Below are 10,307 nucleotides of genomic sequence, written 5' to 3'. Positions count from 1 at the left end.
ATCATTTCACCCACATAGCATGTGCAATAGAGTAGAGAGGGTTACGACAAAAACTGGACGCACTTCGTGTACAAACTGGACAATCTCTTTCGAACTATCAGGGTTTCTGACGAGAACTCATCTGTTACATGGGTACTTCATTTTTTAAACTTAGTACAACTCCAGACTTTTTTGCGTTCCGTACGCACCATTCAAAGCGACGTCATCAATTTTCAAAACTTTCTGACATCATTTGCTATTTTTTAGTCATTTACCGATTTGTTTAGAGAGCTAAATGACCGTGAAATTGAAAATCACTTCAAAATGAACTCTGAAAATGTCGAAACTTGGCATGGTATCATCATTTCACCCACATAGCATGTGCAAAAGAGTAGAGAGAGTTGCGGCAAAAACTGGACGCACTTCGTGTACAAACTGGACAATCTCTTTCGAAGTATCAGGGTTTCTGACGAGAACTCATCTGTTACACTGGCACTTCATTTTTTTAAACTTATTACAACTCCAGACTTTTTTTGCGTTCCGTACGCACCATTCAAAGCGACGTCATCAATTTTCAAAACTTTCTGACATCATTTGCTATTTTTTAGTCATTTACCGATTTGTTTAGAGAGCTAAATGACCGTGAAATTGAAAATCACTACAAAATGAACTCTGAAAATGTCGAAACTTGGCATGGTATCATCATTTCACCCACATAGCATGTGCAAAAGAGTAGAGAGGGTTACGGCAAAAACTGGACGCACTTCGTGTACAAACTGGACAATCTCTTTCGGAGTATAAGGGTTTCGGACGAGAACTCATCTGTTACACTGGCACTTCATTTTTTTAAACTTATTACAACTCTAGACTTTTTTGCGTTCCGTACGCACCATTCAAAGCGATGTCATCAATTTTCAACACTTTCTGACATCATTTGCTATTTTTCAGTCATTTACCGATTTGTTTAGAGAGCTAGATGACCGTGAAATTGAAAATCACTACAAAATGAACTCTGAAAATGTCGAAACTTGGCATGGTATCATCATTTCACCCACATAACATGTGCAAAAGAGTAGAGAGGGTTACGGCAAAAACTGGACGAACTTCGTGTACAAACTGGACAATCTCTTTCGAAGTATCAGGGTTTCTGACGAGAACTCATCTGTTACACTGGCACTTCATTTTTTTAAACTTATTACAACTCCAGACTTTTTTTGCGTTCCGTACGCACCATTCAAAGCGACGTCATCAATTTTCAACACTTTCTGACATCATTTGCTATTTTTCAGTCATTTACCGATTTGTTTAGAGAGCTAAATGACCATGAAATTGAAAATCACTACAAAATGAACTCTGAAAATGTCGAAACTTGGCATGGTATCATCATTTCACCCACATAGCATGTGCAAAAGGGTAGAGAGGGTTACGGCAAAAACTGGACGCACTTCGTGTACAAACTGGACAATCTCTTTCGAAGTATCAGGGTTTCTGACGAGAACTCATCTGTTACATGTGCACTTCATTTTTTTAAAGTTATTACAACTCCAGACTTTTTTGGGTTCCGTACACACCATTCAAAGCGACGTCATAGAAAAAACTATATAATTTTTTTTATAATCACAAAGAAACTAAATACAACAAAAAAACTACTCAGAAATAAATAGAAGAAAATTATATAAAAAATTGTTGGGGCGCTGTCCAGTGGGCCTGCCAGACCTAGGGTTTGCAAATACAGGCCCAAAAGGGCCAGCAGGCTCACAGGGCAGCGCGCTGAAGTTAGGCCCAGAAGCCTGCTATAGAGAGGAGTTCGAGACAACAGCCGAGCCGGGGCTTTTAAACTAGTGCGGGCGCCCCTCGGCTAGTGAGGTGGGACTAAATTTGACCGCAGCGCTCCTGCGCCAGCGCACCCCTTTAGTACCGGGTCGTGGCTCCAACCAGTACTAAAGGGGGGCCTTTAGTACCGGTTGAAGCCACGAACCGGTACTAAAGGGGCAGTTTCCCGCCCCTTGGCCTGGCGAAAATTGGCCTTTAGTACCGGTTGGTGGCTCCAACCGGTACTAAAGGCCCCTCCTATATATATGGCAATTACGAAAAATTCAGTTTCATCGACCACCACTTCTTCTCCAACTACTTCGCGCGACATCGTCGCGCCGTCGCCCATCGCGCGCCGCCCTCACAGGCCCCGCCGCCCTCGCCGCCCCCGCTGCCCGTCGTCGCCGTCACCGCCGTCGCCCCCGCCGCCCGCCGTAGCCGTCACCGCCGTCGCCGCCGCCGCCCGTCGCTGCCGCCCCGTACTACGCCGCCGTCTCGATCGCACCATCGCCCCCGGCCCGCCGCTCGTCGTCGCGCCGTCCCCGTCGCATCGCCGTCTCGCGCCGCCGCCTGTACGCCGCCGCCCCCCGCTCGTACGCACACACATACACACACACAGACACACACACACACACATATTATTTTTACTTATTTTCTGTTTTCTGTTGTTTAGATTAATGTTAGATAAATTACGAAGATAAGAATGTTAGAATGTTAATATTAGATGAATTATATGGAAAAGATGTTAAATATTAATGTCAATTTTAGATGAATTAGCTAGATATTAATTAGGTATATATATGAGATTTGAACTAGTTGAATTAATATAACTAGTTTATTTTTAGTATGAAAATTAATAGAACAAGTTTATTTTTAGTAAGAAAATTTAGGTATATGAGATTATTTGAACTAGTTGAATTAATATAACTAGTTTATTTTTTGTAAATGCTTAGTTGAACTAGTTGAATTAGTAGAACTAGTTTTTTAGTAAGAAAAATTAGGTATATGAGATTTGATGATCTAATTAAAATATTACTATATATATAGCTACTTTATATATTTTAGTAAGAAAATTAATAGAACTAGTTTATTTTTAGTAAATTCTTAGTTGAATTAGTTGAATTAATAGAACTAGTTTATTTTTAGTAAGAAATTTAGATATCTGAGATTTGATGATCTAATTAAAATATTACTATATAGAACTAGCTACTTTATTTTAGTAAGAAAATTAATAGAACAAGTTTATTTTTATTAAATGCTTAGTTGAATTAGTTGAATTAATAGAACTAGTTGAACTAATAGAAGTAGTTGAAGTAGTTGAATTAATAGAACTAGTAAGTGTTTAATGTTTCACCTATATGAACATAGGAAATGTCGTCTGACGACGAAAAAGATTTCATTAAGTGCGAATTCTGTGAAGACCAGCGCGGCCTGTGCGACAGAAATTTCCTTGTTGATGATAGGCGCTTCAGCATCAAGCTGGATGAGACCTTCGAAGTGGATACAGTAAGTCACAACGACAAGTCTTTTTTCTTAATTGAGCATGACTTATATATGCTTCATTTGCTTCAACTTATAATTTTAAATTTTCACTATTCTACTAGCGCATCCCCTGCCATGCAAGAATTTTTGTTTTGGATAAGATAGGTTTCAGTGCTATGGAAACTATGGAGGTAAAGAGAGTTTACCTGAAGACCGAGCATGATTATACTTTCAACGTCAAATTATACAATGCAGACACGTACACTTATTTTGAATGCAAAACTTGGCAAGCAATATGCAAGGCTTATGCATTTGAGCCTGATATGGTTATCACCTTTGATATTCGTCCGGAAGATGATATTGAAGGTAATAGAGACATCTGGGTCGATGTGCAGACGCCTCCAGTTCTACCATTATGTGAGTTTCTCAACCATATTTATGTCTTTGATATTGTTTATTCAAAAATAGTTGACAACTAATTTCTATTGACAGCTTATTTCCATTCAAGCAAACATGTCCGGCCCTTGGTAGACAGGACCTACTACTGTCCCGGAGCTGAACTAAACTGCGAGGAGATAAGTCATTATGTTTCATGGCTTGAGGATCTTGATGCTGTTAAGAGAAATCATTTTACTGAATTTGAAAATCTTAGTACTCAAAACGTGCGACCAATAGTGATCGTATTGAACTACGGTCACATGTATTTAGGAAAGATGGTAAGATTTTTACTATTAGTCCTCAGTGCATCTTTTGCATACATTATTTTTCAAGCTAAACTTTCATTGCTAAGTATATTAATTACTATACGATGTTCTTCAACAGGGACTCCCGATGACAGTTGTGCCTCAGTGGATCGAGACTAAAGGTCGCATGTCAATTGTTAGCTTACGGCCAAGATATCCTACAGTGCACATGAGTGCATTCAGGATTTCTGAAAGCGATGAATGCTTAATAGTGAAAGATTGGAGCAAAATTGTTAACAATCGCAGAGAAGTACTAGGGGGCAGCAATCAGAAGCGCAGCCCACGATTAGGAGACAGGTTCATCTGCACTCCAATATGATGAATCAGGAGAGCTATACATGTTCTATGCTATTTTACCTGAGAGAGAGAGAGCAGCAGGAGTGATTTAGCTAGTTATCATGCTCTTAGTACTTGTTGTCCTCTCATGCGTGTCCGTGTTCTTCGTCCTGAACTTAATCTCAAAGAGTGATTTGCTTTTGTGGTGTTATGAACGCTTATAATATCATGACCATGTTGAACTCGATGATATCTTTGCTAGCTAGTATATACTGTTGTTGGTGATGATATGATGCAAGAGTTTTTATATTAATATGATGATGATGATGAGTTATTATATCATTTATGAAAGAAACCGCATATTAGTTTCAACTGGATGGATCCTAGCTAAGTGATCAAGTATATGCCATATCGATATTACTTAGATCACTAAGTGATCAAGTAATATGGATATGGCATATACTTTATCACTTAGCTAGGATCCACATGCATCCTGTCGAAACTAATCTGCGGTACTTTCACCTAATGATTTAACAACTCATTATAATGTAAAACAATCATTAAATTAAATTGGAAACACACAACTAAAGGAAAAATAAAAATTAAAACCAAAACACACCCAAACATTTAGTACCGGTTGGTGTTACCAACCGGTACAAATGTCCTACACGCACCCGGACCTGACTCGTGCCACGTGGTGGCACGTTAGCGCCGGTTCGTGCCGAACCGGTACTAAAGGGGGGCCTTTAGTCTCCACTCTTTAGTGCCGGTTGCAAAACCGGCACTAAAGGCCCTTACGAACCGGCGCTAAAGCCCGGTTCTGCACTAGTGTTCATAGTCGCAGGAACATCTCCTCCCACTGTGATGAGTGGTGATCTATCTCTATGTATTGAGGTGATATTTGACCAGATCTATTGTTGACCTCACCTTCCGTATATATATGCTAGTACCAACATTTTCTCCGGCAAAAAGAACATTTCTTTTAGAAAACCTAATAACCTTTACTAAACCATAGTGATGCTTACACGAAAAAAAACGAGAAGATACAAACTCTGGTGAACTTTCTGATGGATCACTGCCGGATTTTGCAAGAACCGGAGAGGTACTATGCCCTTGTGGTACATCTGCATCCACATTAGCACGGCGGTCCCAAGAACTCGCCGCCCTGGACCCTGGCTCGATCCCTGAAGATACAAACACTGACACTGTCCAGATCAGATGGATGGGAAATCAAGAGAACTCGGAACCTCAAAGGATGGACGATTCTTGGTCGATCCGCCCCACCTTCGGCCTCGTCGCCGGCGCGATTATTCCCCTTCCCCAGTACCGAGGAAACCCCACTACGATGCCTCGGTGATGTGATGGTCGATTCCAGGGGACCCGTGGCGAGAGCGGCGCGGAGAGAAGCTTGGCCATGCCGGCGCAGACCGCCAGGGCGAGGAGGCACGCCGCGAGCTGTCGGAGTCGGAGGACGAGCTGCCGGGGCTCCAACTTGCCCAGGTTCTTGGCCGCCACAGTGTACTTCAGCCTGGACTTCCTTTCTCTCGCAGCAGCGGAAGGATTCGTCGTGATGGCTCTGCTGCCCCTGCTGTGCTGCGGTGGGATGGCCATGGCTTGCCGAGCTCTGGTTCAGGGGGCAGGTGGAGCGACAAGTGTGTGTGTGGCGCCGCGACATGTGTGGAGGTGGCACATGGTGCAAAGTGGCAATTATTATGCTTGCTCCGTTTTTTTTTTCAAAAATGACTTGGATCTTTTTTTTAACATCAGTACAGACACAAGCGCTCATATACACGCGCATACACTCACCCCCATGAACGCACACACGCACAGCCTACCCCTATGAGCATCTTCGAAAGACTGAGCCGGCATATCATCTTGAGATTTACAAAGCCACCGTAGATACCTCGTCGTCGACGGGAACGTCTCCTCCCACTGAATGCGCATCGCCGGAAATTCAGAAATAAATGCGAGCACCAGGATTTGAACCCTAGTGGGCTGAGATACCACAGTCCCTCTAACCATCCTATTATAATATTCACCATGGGTATAAAATATCCTGAACATAACAAAAATACATCGACATTTTTGAACCACCGACCACCACTATAACCGCAAGACCGGCAGAACGTGCCGTCGGCGCCGCTTCCATATCAAAGCTAGCCAGCCCTTGTCGATGACAACCGAGAAGTTTTCGTGCATGTGACCCTAAGAACCAACGCCACAAAGCCGTAGCCTTTGCCGTTAGACCCTTTAATCGATCTGAAGAACCTTACACCAAATCTCGACACAGCGCACGCACGGTGTGATCAACCCTGACCTCGCCACTGCAAGGAGCTAGCAGAATTCTACATCGGAGCTCCATCTAATCCATCCTGACGAACAAACTCAAAGAGGATCGGCGCCCAAAAAACTGACTAAAAGATGAAGCATCGTTATTTGTGCCTGGCAGTGACCTTATTGAAGGCATTGTTTTGGAAACACGGTCTTTCTTCAGGCTGAAAACGTACGATCTTTGATCGGGCAACGACAACGCTCGTGCATTGTTTCCTTCCTGGAGGCGTTGCTTTTGGAGAACCTTCTTTCTAGTCCAGGTGCTGCCTTAGGTGGTCGTTAGAGTGCTGCCACTGCGGATGATTGATCCCCTTGGTAGAGTCATTTCTCTTTTTTCTTTTTCTTTTTTATTTACTTTTTTGGCTGTGTGCATCCTGGATATTTTCAAGCATCTTATTGATACAGAGACCGGGTGTAATTGATATCTTCTTCATTTTTTTCAAAAAAATGAATATATTAATATCGTGAAGATACCACTTACACCGGGCTCTGCAACAACGCAATATCGTAAAGAGATTACGGATGCACACATCCAAAAACAATAAGAAGAAGAAGGAAAAAAAAGATCCCACAACAGTGATCAATTCCTCGTAGCTACAACACGAACCACCTCCTAAACAGCACCCGAAGTCCTAATTCTCCAAAAGCGACGCCTTCAAGAAGGAAACAGTGCAGAAGCATCGTCATCATCCGATCCTAGATCTTAGGTTTTCACCCTGGAGAAGATCCGCGCTCTCAAAACAATGCCTTCAACAAGGTCAGTGCCAGGCACAACCAATTAAGGCCAGACCTTGGGTTTTCACCCTGAAAGTTAAGACCCTGTACTCCGCATGTGCTGCCGCCCCCACTTGCCGATGCCGCTGCCACGAGTCATGAATCACCAAGCAAAGTCCTCATTGCCGCGAAGACTCGATCCGCTATTACAAGACCTCAGACCTCAGCCACCGTGACGTTCTCTGTCATTGTCTTCACCATGAAAATCGAAATACCGACGTGTCCCATACTGTCAACAGACAACAAAGCTTCGTGTCACACCCTCCTGAAACCACTCAGACTGAAATAGGGGTGCACACGACCGAATCCCATCCGATCTAGAAATCTACAGGCGTCAAGCACCCAATGAAGATCTCCAGCGGAGCACTCCGGAACTCGTCAATGGCCAAATCCATGAGGGTCGGCAACCGGCAGAACACCATCTTAGAGCAAAAAGGACCAAAGGACCGCATCACCCGCCGGCTCCCAATAGCAGGCCGGAGATCTTAGCGGGCACCACTGCCACCACCCGCACCACGCGGAGATGAGTAGCTGAGCCGCACCGAGCCCCACGAATAGACGCCGTGCCGCCATCGCGGCCACAGCGGCAGTCGTGGTCGCCGGAAAATCCGGGGCCGCTGCCCCGGCGCCCATCTCCGCCGTAAAAACTATGAGCATAATTGGTTTGCTACCAACATTTGGCAAGCCAACATTCGGCAAAATCAAAAGTTGCCAACATTTGACAACTTTTTGTGAGATTGGCAGTGAGAATTGGCAAGCAATCAATCTCTAGCCAATATTTGGTAGTTGCCAAAATTTGGCAATGCCAACTTTTGGCATCAAACCGATTATGTCGTCCAGGGCCGCCACGAAGCTCCAGCCGGAGACCCCGCAACGCGAGAGGGATGGGGCCCCCGTCGCCATCAGTCGCGCGAGGAGGATGAGGACCTGCCACCGCCGTTAGCCTCGCGGCCTTAGACCGGAGGCGTCCTTCGGCGGCGGCGAGGGGAGGAGGATCAGAGAAGGAAGGCGGCGGCGGCGCGCTCGTGGGATCCGCCCGAGTCGCCCCTCCTGGGAGCGACGCGGGGGCGATCCCCTCCCTTCTTCATACTAATATATTCCTCTTTTAAGAAAAATGCCGCACATCTCATTGTGGCGATCGACGCTCCATGGGAATACACTGTCATGAGTAGGACGTACTGTAGGTGTAGGCTAAAGTAACATGCAGATATACTACTTCCAACTTATTCAAGATGAGTTTCCAAACGAACGTTTTTACTGTAACCTCCTGGACAGCTAGACATGGAGGCCGGAATCCCTGAACCTGGCGTGGGTGATGGCGTCGATCTTCCGTGTCGTCTCTGGCGGCAGATGGTTCTCCCAGTCCCCAACCATGCCGCGCCGGAAGAACCAGTTGTTCTCCACCGCGCCTACCACGAGCTCGGTCTTGCCTTCCTTGGTGGCCCCGAGCCCGGTCATGTTCTCAAACGAGCATAGCCTGACAATGGCGTCCACCGTACCGGCATCCTCCTCCCCCGCGTCGAACGGGCGTCCGACGAACTCCGCCAGCTTACTCACATGAGCCGCAGGGTCCCGAATCATGTCTTCGTACCGGAAGAATAGCACCCGCTCGGGGTGCGCCATATGCGCGCGCCAATACCCAAGGACATGATCCCAGTATGGCCCTCCCGGTGACAAGCCGTCGCAGAAGAAATCGGCGGCGGCCTCGACGGAGAGCGGCTCCAGCCCGTCCCTGATCCTGAACTTGTTGGAGAACTTCCACTGCGAGACCAGGATGTCCTTGGGGTCGCGGCACACGTAGACGATTTTGCAGCCCGATCCTGGGACGGACCTCGGCAGCGACACGAATGGGACGTGCGTCGCGAAGAGCCTCGGGTCCGGGAGCCGGCCGATGTCTGGGATCCTGCTCGCCGTGTAGAGCTGGTACTCCAGGAACTTGACGCATTCGTGTGGGCTGACGGAGTTGAACGGGTGGTCGCCGGAGTCTACGGGGTGCTCCTTCCTGTGCATGGTGGAGTAGAGAAGTGCTTTGATCCACGTCGTCCCGGACTTGGGCAGCGTGGCCACGACGATATCGGAGGGGCGCGCGGTGAAGCATGCGTCAGCGCCATGGCGCCCACCATTGGAGCCAGGCTGGTGTACCAACCGCTTTCGTGGCGGTAGATCTGGAAGCCGGAGAGGCCCGGGGAGACCGGCCAGGAGGACACCAAGTTGGTGAACCGTTGGTAGACCTCTTGGTTTGCTTCGGCGCCGTCTTCGTGTTCCCGGGAGGGCATATATTGTGCCATTGTGTGGCTACTACTCGTAGGCAGGAGTTGAGGTCTTGAGGATCGAGGACAGGGTTTAGCTCCTGCATGAGAGTAGCATAAATAGTAGATTAACCATTGTACGCATCATATTCTTCTTGATCGATACCCCATCAACTTTTGTGGTGTGTGGTGGCTGTGCAACCAGGTGTACACAATACTCATTGGTCCATTTGTGGATGAATGTGATACCTATTTGGTGGATGGGTTCTCATGGAGACCGACTGAACCGCATAAAAAGGAGGGTGGGCTACAAGTAGCATATGCCGCTTGTTCGAATATAATACAAGTGCCAATAACAGAGCACATTTGTGCCAGCAAGAATATCATAGAGGGCACACAATTGTGGGCGTGGATGCAACTATAGCCAAGTTGCACGACTAGAGATTCGAGTATGTTAAATTGTTCGTATTATTACAAAATATATATGTGCTTGGTTTTTCATACCAACACTATTGGAATCGCCAAGCATACCGAGTTCCCAAGATTTGGCGAGTTCTTTTATCGGAAGCTCGGCAGTGGAAGACGTCTGACAAGTACGCCGATCATCGAACTCGGTAGTGAGCACCAACTCGGCGAACGACATCATTTGCCCGGTGCCTAG

The 10,307-nt window shown here is 46.2% G+C and overlaps 1 pseudogene; it reads right to left on the bottom strand.

The window, feature by feature from the left end:
* Nucleotides 1-7,113: 7,113 nt before the first annotated feature.
* On the bottom strand, nt 7,114-9,722 carry LOC109771360 (cytosolic sulfotransferase 5-like; annotated as a pseudogene).
* Nucleotides 9,723-10,307: the final 585 nt, after the last annotated feature.

Source organism: Aegilops tauschii, chromosome 3, assembly GCF_002575655.3.
Source record: "Aegilops tauschii subsp. strangulata cultivar AL8/78 chromosome 3, Aet v6.0, whole genome shotgun sequence".
Lineage (NCBI taxonomy): Eukaryota > Viridiplantae > Streptophyta > Magnoliopsida > Poales > Poaceae > Aegilops > Aegilops tauschii.
The sequence above is the reverse complement of the archived record's forward strand: the minus strand, read 5'-3'. Positions and strand labels throughout refer to the sequence as shown.